Source organism: Euprymna scolopes, chromosome 5 (genome assembly GCF_053919585.1).
Source record: "Euprymna scolopes isolate OS-2025 chromosome 5, ASM5391958v1, whole genome shotgun sequence".
NCBI classification, from domain to species: domain Eukaryota; kingdom Metazoa; phylum Mollusca; class Cephalopoda; order Sepiida; family Sepiolidae; genus Euprymna; species Euprymna scolopes.
The window spans coordinates 122,461,832-122,476,257 of NC_136486.1; positions in this window are offsets into that span (position 1 = coordinate 122,461,832).

Sequence of the window (14,426 nt, forward strand, 5' to 3'; positions counted from 1 at the left end):
TATATATATATATACATATACTTGTTCACTATCTTTCAGTTTCTAAAGAAATATATTGAATTTGCAAAGGAAATTTTTTTAAATATAACAGGAAATACAGTGCATTAAAAGTCCTTTATATAATCCATGAATTTCCGATATAAGATCTGCTGAATAATGAATTTAACAAAGTATTTCTTAAGTATATTTATAATTTTGCTTTTTAGCATGTCAATTTAAAGTAATTTACAGTTAAAATATTTTTAGGAAACATACAAAACAGCATCAAGAAATTTAGATTTATCAATAAAAAAGCTAAACACTTAAATTCTACATACTCATATGCAGTATTTTGCAAAATGCACATCTGTGAGGATATTATCCTTACATCAAACACCAATGTATTAATAAAAGAACGTTGAATGCCTTGAATTCTATGTTCAATATTACTTTTTTATTTGTTGTACATACGTTTTTTAGATGAGAATTTATAATTATTTTTTGTAATATTTCGACTATTATTCCCATCTCCGTTGTTTTTCTTTGTTTTACAACAATTTTACCGATGGTTCTTTCAAATATCTTCAAGTGAATCTACACTGGATATTATTGGTGAATAGCGAAAATTGTTACATTTTTTTCTTTTCCCAATAGGGCTAAGTTTTTTAGAAAAAATAGTTATAAATCCTTATATTAAAATATACATTAATCATATCAAAAAAGTGGAATGAACCAGAGTTAATAACATAATTTTACAAAGACTTGGCGCTATTTGCGGTTTAACTTTTTGACGTTGTGAAGGTTATATCAGCCGAAACGTTAGGAAAAAAATAAAAAAGAACAGAACCAAGAATATTAATCCATATAATACAAAAACTATTTTTAAATCCCAATCTGAAAAACATACATTCATCGTTTCAAAAAATTGAAAGGTACCCGGGGTTAAAAAGACAGTATAAAAAGACGTATCGCTATTTGCGTTTTAAATTTCTTACAGCTGTGTTCGTTTGACAAGCCAATAAACAAAACGATTTTCACTATTCACCAATAACATACAGTGTGAATGCATTTGAAGATGGTTGAAACTAACATCAACCGACACTTTGTAAAACAACCACAAAAACAACCAAAATGAGAATAATATTCCAAATAATAAAACATGTAATATTTTTTGTATTGCAAATTCCATATATAAGTTTCCAAAAATTTAAATATAAAACCTTAAATTATACATAGATAAATGTACATATATAAATATACATAAACACACACACAAACACACACACACACATATATATATATATATATATATATATATGTATAAACATTCTTCATTTGTGTTTAGATAAGCAGTAATATGTTGCTACACAGTCATGAACATGTTCACGCCAGATGTATTCCAGTAACTAGAAAATCCTTTCGGGCGATTATGCCTATACAAACTTTGCTTTCGTATAGGCTGAATCACCCGAAGGTTTTCATTGTACAGTAAATTCCAAATATTCTAGCAAGTCGACAACAACATTTTCTTACTTGCTACAAATGGCAAATATTTGTATAAGTTACGCTAATCAGCCACTTTAAGTTATTTATTTTGCAAGCATTGGCGTCGAAATAATTTAGATACTACCTCACTGCATAACTTTACGTTTAATGTTTTATATGCCTAGCGTAAAACAACACGGAAAAACGCATACACATATTCCGAGTCAATATACCACTCTAGAAAAATGTCACTTAGAAAAAGTAAAAAACCAAACGTTCAATCTTATCGACAAAATGTTATCTTTAATATAGTAACAAAAAAGGGATCAATTGTTTAGATGAGGGCTGATTGTATATATTACTTGTATTGATCAGATTACTGTTGTTATCAATATCTTATTGTGCAACGTTGGGGTCGAATTGGAATTTGCTTGAAATTGGTTTGTATTTAAAAAAAACATTGAAAAGTTACTGGACCCATAGCTATTTAAGTAGTCTGTGAATTGATCTCTATTTTATGGTTATAGTTTCAAATATGTGAGAAACTTAGTTGATAAAAGGGGAGGCAACTCTAATAAAGATCGAGATTGTAATATTTTTCGTCGAAATTTTAATTGTGTACAATGTTATTTTCTACAATTAGAGGCTCTGACTGGTATAAACATCAAGGCTTGATCTCTTATGTAGTATTTTACGCTGTGTGCTGCCTCCTTGATTTTCCTGACTCACCATCTTATCATTGCCCATTAGTTTTACCTCGTTCAACTAAGGTAATTACTTTCTCTTTCCATATGTGACAACTAGTCCCGATATTTCGACCTCTTCCAGTGTCACGCCTTAACGGAGTTCTTCTAGCCTTAACTTCTGGGTGACGATCGGGCTTCTATTTGTTATTTTTCCTTATTTGCAAGAATCCCATATGCACATTTTTTCTTGTTATAAGACCTTCGGTGAATTTAAAAGTGTTCGGTTAAATTTATGTAAGAAAATATTATGTGTTCAGCTTGTTTAAAATCATCAGTATCATAATGATAATATGTATGATAGACTAGTGGATTTAGCGGGACGTAATATGTAAACGTTAGTCTCCTTTTTTAACCAAATTCTTTTTATTTCACATTGATCCGTTCCAATAAATATCTAATTGCAATAAATGAATGTGACAATACAAATCAATGCATATAATTTTAGTGAACCTCTTGTGTTTTTGTATTAGTTTTATGTTTCATCACGTAATTAGAATAAATATTTCATGTCTAGTGTTGCAGAATATTTCACTATTTACGTTAAATTGTTTTCCAAACACATATTTCTGTCTAAATCAAATACAAGAATTATATACAATGTTTTCCCAAGCGAATCTGTGTATCAAGGGCCTGCTTTCCAGATTACGACTATTTAGTTTTATTCAAGTCCATTGTAAATATTTCCTGTTGAATCAACTTTAACCCATCACTACTGATTACTGTTTTGTTGCCTCAACGACCACCGTACACATATTGATCATAGCCTTGAGTGAGCTTAAGCTCTGATAAATGGTGACGCCCTTGAAAAAAATTGTATATATATATATATATATATATATATATATATATATATCGCTCTATTACAGAAGTTTTCAGTATATGTTTTCTATATACTTTTATAGATGTGTTCTAGAAAATCTATGTGTATTTTTGTTTGGATCTAATTGGGAATATGAGTTAGTGCTCTGTTTAGAGATAATCACTAATACAGAAATGTATAACGATAGTGAGTTCAAAACTTAGTATCGAAAAATATGATAAAATATCATTAACTGAGTGACTTTGTATAAAAAAACGAGTACCGTAGATTTTTTGAAGAGTGCTGCGATATACCTTAGCTCGATCAATGTGTGATAATGACACTGGATACCTGCCTTCTTTGTATGGATCTACAGAATAGTTTTATCGACATGCACTTTACAAGCGCAAGTCAACATGGTGCCAATATCAATCAGGCATTGAGAGCCGACGTGTTTTTGTGTCTTCAACTTCGAGTGCAGATGTGCTCTTTTTGTCAAAGTGTGTGCCTCTCACATACAGATATTACCCATACTCGCATTGTCAAAAGTTTTCTAATGCCTCCAAGTTTAATGAAAATACTATAAAGGATGTCTTCCTGAAACAGATGACACAAATGCTGGCTAGGCCCGGAAGAAAGAAAATGATGCCTACAGACTAATTGCATGGAGAGACATCAGCTAAAAGGCTGCATGACATCAAACATATGAAAAAGAGAAAGCAGCAAAAACATGGAAATCCTTGTCGAAGGGAAGGTCGAAGGACAAGAACAACGGCCCAGAATACCGGTTTGAAGATATCAAATATGCGTGTTGGAAAGACAAAATGATTATACCACAGAGCTACAAAGAAACGATTACTCAGACAACACTCTAGACCGCAAATACTTCCGTCAAACGCCAGAGAAACATAATTGAAAGTTTCTATCCTGCTATGAAGTGAGACGTGTGTAGTTCGTCTTTTGTTAGAGACAATGGAGAGTTGAACACACTCTATGCGCTTTTCTCTTTTTCAGGCATGCCTATGTCTGAACTATGCTTAGTGTACTGGTTGACCAGTTCATTGTAACACATAAAACATGTAATTATCCCCTTCTCATATGGGCTCATTATTTTCCAAGTGAACCAATCTATTCTTCTGTTGGATTTTATTTGTTCCAGAGTTTTCGTGTCATAAATAACTGGCTGTAAAGTTTGTTTTTATCTATATCTTACGAGCATGTGTCTTACACAGGAATATATAAGCAAAACGCATGCAAATGATTGTCTTAAAATTCTTGGAAAAGGCTCACTACTTTATTATTTTTTAATAATATTTAAGAAAACGATATGCAAATAGCTAATTATCGTCTTCGCAAGATAATATTAAATATAGACCAAACTGTTTTTTTACACCTGTGTTTAGAATATCATCTAAACATCTGTGAGTGTTAAGTGTAAATTTTATCCACGAATTATAACATTAGTTTACAGTCTGCAATTTCGTGTATATAGGCGGAGTAAGAAATGTTAAAAATCTTCACATATCTACGTGACAATCAATCTTAGTAACGCGCTATTTGCCTAGTTATATTAAAACTTGGGGACGTTTACAATTATTTAAACACCTATATTAAACATGGAACCGTCAGAAAAGCTATCAAAGAAATGGGGACCGAAAATAGGAAGGATACAGGTGTAGTGATTGATCTAGTAATGGAGCTGTTATGCATGCGTTGTGAACTTAACATTTGGAATGAACATAATATTATCAGGAAGTTCATATTATATAATTTCTGATTGCTATCATCCCATCTTATACTACAATGAAACCTACCATACACGCCAGCCAATAAATATCAGTAAATGATCTCCTTCATTTCAGAATATTTTCTTAGAATGACTTTCGAAAATACATAAGCTATTTTCTTGTTAAATGTTAATAGAAAAGCTAGACATACGTACATATGTACAAAAGCTGAACAGAAATGATGATACAATTAAATAGATATACTTTATAAATATATACAACAGTAATCCATATTGTTTTTATTACATTGTAAAATGAATACCTCTGACAAAAATCACCCGCCAACTAAAGCTAATAAATAATAAATATGTTACATATAGTTTTACTCAGTCTGAAATTCTCAGCATTTTGGTCTAAAATAATATATTAAAATCTTTTTTCTATCGTATATGCATCTAGAAATTCTTATAATTTATTTTATTACACTTCCGAGCAACACATTTTAGTAGTGACAATTTATTATCGTTGTCAATTTTATGTGTCTTCATACAGATTAATACTTGAAGCTTGGTTTAACTTCAAATAGTTTTAATTACACCTAATCAGTAATTTACTATTGGCACGTAAAATTTGGAATGCCAGTCAGTGCGCAATGATTAAAAAATAAATTGTATTTTTAAATTATGTAATTGTTTTTAAATGTGCATCGCCTAGTCACCTGGACTAATTGTGTAAATGTGGAGTTATTCCTGGATGGAAACTATACATAAATAAAAAAGAAATACATTTTTAAGAATTTGCATTAATTTGGTAGAAATGGCGACATTACATAGGAGGATTTGTATATGCATATTTTATTTACTCATTTTAAAATATAATGCATTTAACAATAAGTATATTACAATAGGGAAAGATTATTTAAGCATGCAACTTAGTGCAACAAAAATTCTGGTTGAAATATTTTATTTGTATTATATCTCTTCTACAGGAGCCAACAATGTATATATATATATATATATATATATATATATATATATATATATATATATATATATATATATGTATACACACACACACACACACACACACACACATATATATATATATATATATATATATATATATATATATATATATATATATATATAGTTCCGTGGCTAAATTTTAAATTCTGAAAAACACAACGTATACAGATATATTCGATTTAAGAATTTATTGTTTGAGAAAATGAATATTCAGAAGGGGGTATTTTTATTTCCTTAATCCATGGATTTCCAACAAATGGCTTATATCATAAGAGGAAATGAAATGCAGTTAGCAAAATGCTCAGCTGCAAATGGACGCTAATTTTGCTTTTCAGCACAATTATTGAAAATAGGTTTTGAGTGCTTGTGGATAATTATATGAAAAAATATACGAAAAGAGAAATTGATACAACCTGAGTAATCGATTATCAGAACGTTTCCAATATTGTTCGGAGTTATAAACCCAGGTTGGCAGAAAATATGCCCAGGGGAGAAAGTAATCTTCTCAAATAGCGAAAGCGCATTGATCCTTACTTATTTTTCGAAAAGTATATGGGGCAGCCTTATTCGTTGTTGCTTGGGGTGTGTGTTGGTTGATGCAGTACCAAATGCTTTCTTGGTGTTGACTAAGTGTATTCGATATTGGGTGGATATACCATTCCATTGTAATGATCCCCGTGAGTAATAGAATATGGGCATTGAGGTAATATGCAATGGACCTTGACATCAATAGTATAGGTAGCAAAATAGCAAAAAAATTCTGGAGATGATATTCAGAAGTGTGCGTTGGACGGCTTGCTTCTTGTGTAAATCCCGGTAAAAAGAAAGATAGTTCGCTTTCTTGTTGATAGTGGGCGAGGAAAGCCTTTTAGATGAGGGAAAGAGGAGATGGGGTAAGGTACAGAGGGTAAAGAAAGAGGTGGAGAGTTAATATTAGGCGAGCATGCAGGTTCTAATGGATTTTTTTCGGCGGAGGGGATTGTATTTTAGTATTCTTTAAAATGGTTGACCTCTTGATTTTAAGTTCAAAAGGGAAATGGATATACTTGTGATTTTCAGTAGGAGGTGCGTGATAAGGTGAGGGTGTGATAAATAAAACTGGGTCACACAACGACAACAAGCGTGATGAACTGACTTATCTGAACTTAGCAAGTCACCTTTTAGTATACAATCAAAATTAAAAGAACCAAAACTTAAACTCACTTAAATAAGTCACCCTCGAGACATTCCATATTTTCAGACCATGACTTGTCTCTATCTCCCCCTCATGGGCTCTCCCATCCGCACGGCAACAACAGCACACCCATCACTTATCACGCCCGCCCCCATACACACACACACACACACACACACATATATATATATATATACTTCAGAATAGTTTTTATTTAACAATCAGTTGTTATGGAAACGTGAGATTGTAGGTTTACAAACTATTACTGGCAGTAATATTTTTAAGTTATCCCATCTAAACCAGAATTGCTCGATATGCAAGATAGAGCAAATAAATTAAATTGTAATTCAATTAATTTCAAAAAAAACTCTAATCGAAATGAAATGAAGTGGATGAGTTTCATATCAATAATTTTTATTCTTCTAAGCAAGACAAAGAATGATTCAGAAAATGAATTTCCTTAACCTATAGGGTTTCGATGTCTACCATCTCATCAGAGGAGAGAAAATATTAGTATGCACCCTATTTGCTAAAGTCAGTGAGACATGGAAAGTCAAAGTGAAAATAACTTTCTCTTTCACTTTGACTTTCCATGTCTCACTGACTTTAGCAAATAGGGTGCATACCTCAATAACTATTTGCTAATATTTTCTCCCCTCTGATGAGATGGTAAGCATCGAAACCCTATAGGGTAAGGAAATTAATTTTCTGAATCATTCTTTGTCTTGCTTAGAATAATAAAAAAATATTTTATATGAAACTCAACCACTTCATTTGATTTCAATGAGAGTTTTATGAAATTCATTGAATTACAATTAAATATATATATATATGTGTGTGTGTGTGTGTGTGTGTGTGTGGGTGGGTGTGTGTAGATGCGTCCGTTCCGTCTCAAAAGACAAATGATACCCCTTAGGGTCAGTAGTCTTGGGTATGTTGCCTGAATTCTTTGGGTACCGGTTTAGCAGTGTGTCTGGCTGCTGTGATTTGACTGAATGTTCAATGACTTTTATTCATTAGTAGCTTTTATAATAAATTATATAATAGCGGTGTGTTAAAACTCAAATATAACGCATAAACATTGACTCCTAGTTATCTTCAGTCATATTCCTCGAGGCTGCAATCATAGTCTCTGCTATATGTTTTGTATCATGCACATTAATTTTGTTAAGATGTTCACCTTTTAACTAAACACATTAAATAAAATGATGGCCTATTTAATAGATACAATCAAACCAGACGCAGACGCCAACAAAATAAATTTGGCTCTTTCCTGGAATCTCGCATTCATAAATACTGTAGACAGAGCAATCACTTAGATGATGTATTGAAATGAAATGTAATGAAAATTGTCGATGTATATTATCTCTTTTTTGGAAAAGTGTAAAAATAAAGCTAGTGACTTGTTTATCCAGCAGTTGAAGCACATGTCCCAACATTCCTTAGAAAACCCAAAGCTTTCTCAATAGTATTTTTCCTTTGTGCCGATTACATAGCTCACAGAAAGTATGTATTCCGCAGAATTATCCGACATAATAACAGTAAATTAAATAAAATTACACAGAAGAAAGAAATAAAAATTAAGACGAAGTATAACATTAAAAAAATCCCTAATGAACGCATAAGTCGTAGGAAAAATGAAATGCTGATATCTGGAATATAAGTATATATATATATATATATATATATATATATATATATATATATATATATATATATATATATATGTTGTATATAAAAAAGTTAGCAATTTCCTCACCATTCATTAAATTGTGGGTTTATGCACGGCAACCACAAACGCTAAATGTTTGCCAAACATTTAGCCTCCAACTCTACTGTGGACCCAGATAACCTACTTCTCTTAGATGTTGATTTTTGCAGAAAGAAGCCCCACTCGAGCTTCTAAAAACTATCATATTTCTTCGTGATATCTTAAGAAAGTACATAATTCTGTGGCGAGTGAACCTGATAAACTCCCGTCTCTACTATCGAATTTATATTCGGCGAGGTTTTTTTGTTTTGTTTTTTCAAACCCTCTAAAACGTCGCTTACCTAATTTTGCCTACTAGCCTGCTAGGAAACTTCTCCAATTTTACCAATATACAAGAATTTTTGAAAAATAACTTGTTTTATTATAGCTCCATCTCGCTGTCAAAATTATTTATCTGTTTATTAATGAAGTACTAGTGCGCTGGCTTATAGATACTGAACATTTTTGTGACGGACAATATTAATTAGGGTGTTTTCTCCAAATAATCTAACGGCATTATTATAATGCCTATACCACACACTGCATAACGAAAGCGGCAAGGGTTATAGTCCTAGATATACCTAAAGAGTTTAAAAAGATTTGACACGATAGTCTGCTCATGAAAATTAATTACATGGCATTACTAGACGAATATTACTATAATAAAATCTTTCCAAAATAAGATAGTTCCTCGGCATCGTACGTCAGAAGAATATGATGTAAATGCAGGTGTGCCTCAACTTTTCACCTTTATACCTTAATTACTTTCAATATTTATAAAGAGCTTCGTGATTGCCTACTAATGGGGTGTATTTGTTGACGCCACTCCGCAGCCAAGACACGAGAGAAAATAATAAGCACATACTAAAGGAAATCGCTTTAACCTAAACCACAGTCTGCAGGAGTAAAAATGCACAGTAACATTCAATACTGCCAATAGCTTCTGTTCTTTAATAATTATACAAAATATTCTCAACCACGAATGCATATGAATAATAACGAATTACCTAAAAGCTCTTACTTTATAAAAATTCGGCTTAATATTCATAGAGAACATGAACTGATACCAATACTTCGAGACCATAAAACAGGTGTTGTGAAGATAGTGGTATCTCCTTAGCGTTCTGGAAATGTCCTCACCTGTAAGTCTATTCTATAGATATGAAACGTCACCATTCAAATATACGGTGTCTTGTGCTGCCAAACCGGGGTGCATTAACCGCCAGTCTTTCCCTTTTCAACAATGGTAAAACGCGTTATTAATTTCATAGTTCCGGAACTATCAAGTAGATTCATTCCTACTATGTGATCGCTGGAGTTTGACAGCCAGTACATCTTTTACAACTTATTATACAGAATGCTCTCCCTGGAAATCAGATTACTTGTACCTCCTCTATTTAAATAAAAAAAAATAATCCCCCTAAAAACAACTTAATTCCACTGTTACACTATAGAACCTCAGTATTTTTATCATATATATTTAGAATATATTTTCAGATATTTTATTATCTGAATATATTGCATAAAGACGTTCAGATGTAAGATTTACAACCAACTCGTTGCTTAAACCCGATAGAAGTGCGAAATTAGTTCCTTATTATAACCGATCAGGTCAACGGGCACGGTCATTGTAAAAGGTTAGTAATCGTAACAATAATCCGGAAAATCCATCGGATGAATCCCCACCTTTATACTACCAAAATGAAAAAAAACTTAATAGTTTAAAAAAAATTAAAAGCTAACTTAGCACACATACATCTTATTTATGTACATCCTGTACTTATTCCTTAAATATACAGATATAAAAAAACGTACTTATTCATCAATAATTTTATAAGGTGGTAATTTGCTTCAAATATGAATATAGAACAGAACATGGTAAAACAAGTTCGCCTGTGTTTCACATTGATAAATATGAAATCGGAAAACGTATAGGAAAAAGAAATACAATGTTTTTATTTATTATTTAGTATAAATTTTTACATGGTTAAATATAATTAGAGATTTGTATATATCATATGAACGCAAATGTTGTGTTCTGCAGCGATTTAGCCTGTTTTACTATTTGTATTTTTGTTGAGAATTCGTGGTAAATTTTGATGTGTAGTGTCATCACACCAAAAAACATAGATAGCTTACTAATCCTGTCTACGTTTTAGCATTTATTATGCAACATCAACACTCAAGTGATATCATTGCTTTTATTTTCTGAAAATCTTACTTGTTCTTACATATGCTGTTATAGGCGAACAGTGAAATTAAATGAATAATACGATGAATCGTATCAATTTAACAGTGTAACCCGCTGTATATAACAATTTGTGCGAATCTATCAGTTCATAATAACTTATTAGTAGAATATATGCAAAATAAAATTACAATTCTGTTACAGATTTTGTTTTTTCACACATCATTATTATTTTTATTCGAAAGAGCATAAGACATTGTCGGCAAACAATCAGCCATTAAATGTATATCAAGTTTAGCAGGAGTACATATTATTTTATGTATTATATATATATATATATATATATATATATATATATATATATATATATATATGTACTTAAAGTTGAAATATAATTCATTAGAACATTTCTTCTTTAGAAAAATATCTTATGTTTCTTCCTAAGGTGTTATATAAGCGTAATTTTATCTGAAGAAAAGGACTGTTTTGCCCACTTAAATTGAATTAGTTTCCATAATAAGATGTATCTACAGCTGAGGTAGCAAATATAATTTTCGATTTTAGTTAGCCTTCAGCGGTCAAGGTATGTGAAATTAAGAGAAACAACAGGTGCTCACTTAAGTATCCGAGTATTTCGCGATTCAGCTATTATCATGTAATTGTTTAAAAAGTACAATAGTAAATAATCAGCATTTGACAAGAAGCAGTAATGATACACATATCACTTATTAAATATTAGAAGGCACAAGCGAAATGTACGACACATAATTTACACATGTTAAATAATATATATTGATAGTAACATTATATTGTAAATAGGTGGTTTATATGGAAAATTGTTATGGATAACGTTAAAAATTATCGTGACATGGTGCCGCTACTTTTAATGCACACACAGTAAAGTTTTTTTCTGAAATAAAACAAAGATTAATGCATGATTGTGAAAATAAATAGCCTATTAATGTTGGACAAATATATATTCGTGTCAGCCAACGTAATTTGTAAATATTTGCCAAAGTAATTATGATTATTGTAAATTACGTGACTATTGTTTTTACAATACAATATATATGTATGTATGTATGTATGTATGTATATATATATATATATATATATATATATAGTTGTCTGTGTATGTGTGTGTACGTGTGTGTACGTGTTTGGCTGTTTCTGTGTAGAAGGGGAATGTATGTAATTATGTATATGTGATCTACATTTTATTAAGGTATACAGTGGCGAGTAAATTTTCTGAAATATAATAAAGAGTGTTTAATGTTCCTTCTAGAGTTTCGTTAATTATTTTTAGACAGTTTATCAACTTATTATTTTGCGAAGCGAAATCATACTTATTCATCAACATATTTACATACTTATTTTCTTAAATACCAGCATAAGTAAAATAATAATAAATAAAGTAAGCTCATTTTAAAAACATCACTTATCCAATTTTTTATTATTATTATAACTTAATTTCATTATGAAAAAATCTATTTAGAATGACATACCTATCAATATTTGGAAGTGAAGTTTATAATAGTTTAATTATTACTTATTACAGAAGCAGTCATGATCGATGGGTGAAATAATTGAGCTGTGTTTGAGTTGATGTAACACTGATGAAGAAGGAAGGGAAAAAATATACAAAGGAAGAGAGGAGAGACATAGGTTACATGTGGCACTGAAACGCCAGGATAAGACGTGCCCTAAACATTACTTGATACAACCAAGTGCCACATAATCGGCGTGGCAGAATCTTGTTTAGATTGTTGAAGAAAGACAACACTTTTGAACAAGAGACAAGCCATTAATATTTAAGTGCCTGAAATTATATTTTATATTTTGTGTATGCCGACTGAGAACATTTAACTACTAGTTAACGGAAAAACATTTGGCGCAGTAGGACCGGGGTTCTTCAAAAAAAAGTGTTCGGGGTGAGGAAAAAACTTTCATCCCGGAAGAATACAGTCGCAAAGTAAAAAGTTAAGAACGAATAAATCTAAGAATTAAAAGAGAAATTGAAAATAAAATAATTTCACTGAGTTGTAAGAACCATTATTAATTTCTTGTTTATATATTTTTATTCAATAGTCTTGAAATGTCTTGTTTTACTGTAACTAGTTTTACGACTCGGTTATATAATTTTATATGGAACAAAATTCAATTATATGTTTACGAAGCAAATTGCTTATTATAGTTGCAGAAAGAAGTGTGATGTAACTAATGAAAAAATTATATATTCATTTACTTGGAAATTGATATTCAAACTTGACAACTGATATTCAGTTCTCAGCTGAGGACACCATGCGTGCTTACTTATTTTTAATTTTATGGTTACTTATATTTTGGAATAAAATAAGATATAGCGTATTCTTAGCATTGGTACTACTTAGTGTTCATAATTTTTTTTTAATACTTTGGAGTTTTAAAACCGTATCCTTAAATCTAAAAACCCAAGACAGCACTATGTATATGCAAAGCTATATTTACGTTTTAAACTAATGTAAAGCAGAATTCTTTGGCGATAAAGTAAGATACTTGAACTTAATAGGATATTATCCGTTGATACGTAAAGTTGAACTTTTTATGCTTAAATAGTGGTTGCATTTCCACTGTAGTAAAAAGATAAGTATCCAATAAGAAGTTAAGTCACTATCGAATACCAATACTTATGATTTGGATTACCACGAATTTGTTCGTAGACACTAAGAACGTTGCTGACAGAATTAGGACAACAAATTAAATTCCACGTATATAGAATAAACTTAGGTATTAGAAGATAGTGGCTGCACTTTTAAAAGTTCGTTTTTCTAGCAAAGTAAATTAGAAAATACAGAAAATTAGAGGAGTAAATGAATAACAACGGTGACCGAGTTAGATGGAAACACTACCGAATATAAATAACAAAGTTTAATCCCAGTTAGATTAAATACTATTACCAAAAATAACCTCGTTATATATAGCTGAGCAGTTATAAGGTAAATACATTGACATAACAAAGAGTTTACTTAACGATCTTGGTCAATACATGAGAGGGTAAAGTTTTAACTGAAGAAATAAGAAACCTATTTGTGAAGACGGCGTAGAAATCTCTCCTGTACTAGGAGAGATATATAAAGTATATGACTGAAATGATTATTGTTAGAAGCGAAAAATTCTGAAGAAAATGGGAAAGCATGCATCAGAAAAATCGTGCACTACTGAAAAAACGTAACAAAAGAGTCTGGGTATACAATTAATTGTATAGCATATTTCGTACGAAGACTATCAATGAACAATGAACTGATTTTATTACAAAAGTAATAATATCCAGTTCCAGTTAGGTAATATTAAAAACTTATCACTAACATATGAAAAACGTTTACACATGACGCTGGTTTGGTACTGGCTTTAGTTAACTAGCTTTTTTTTACGTATTCTGAATATTTTGTTTTTGGTCAACAAATCTGTACTACTTTCGCACATATTCAATCATTTTTTTTCAAATCGCGCTGTTAAAAAATTACTACTTTACCCTTTCAACATATAAACACTTTATTTTTAATTTAGTATACAC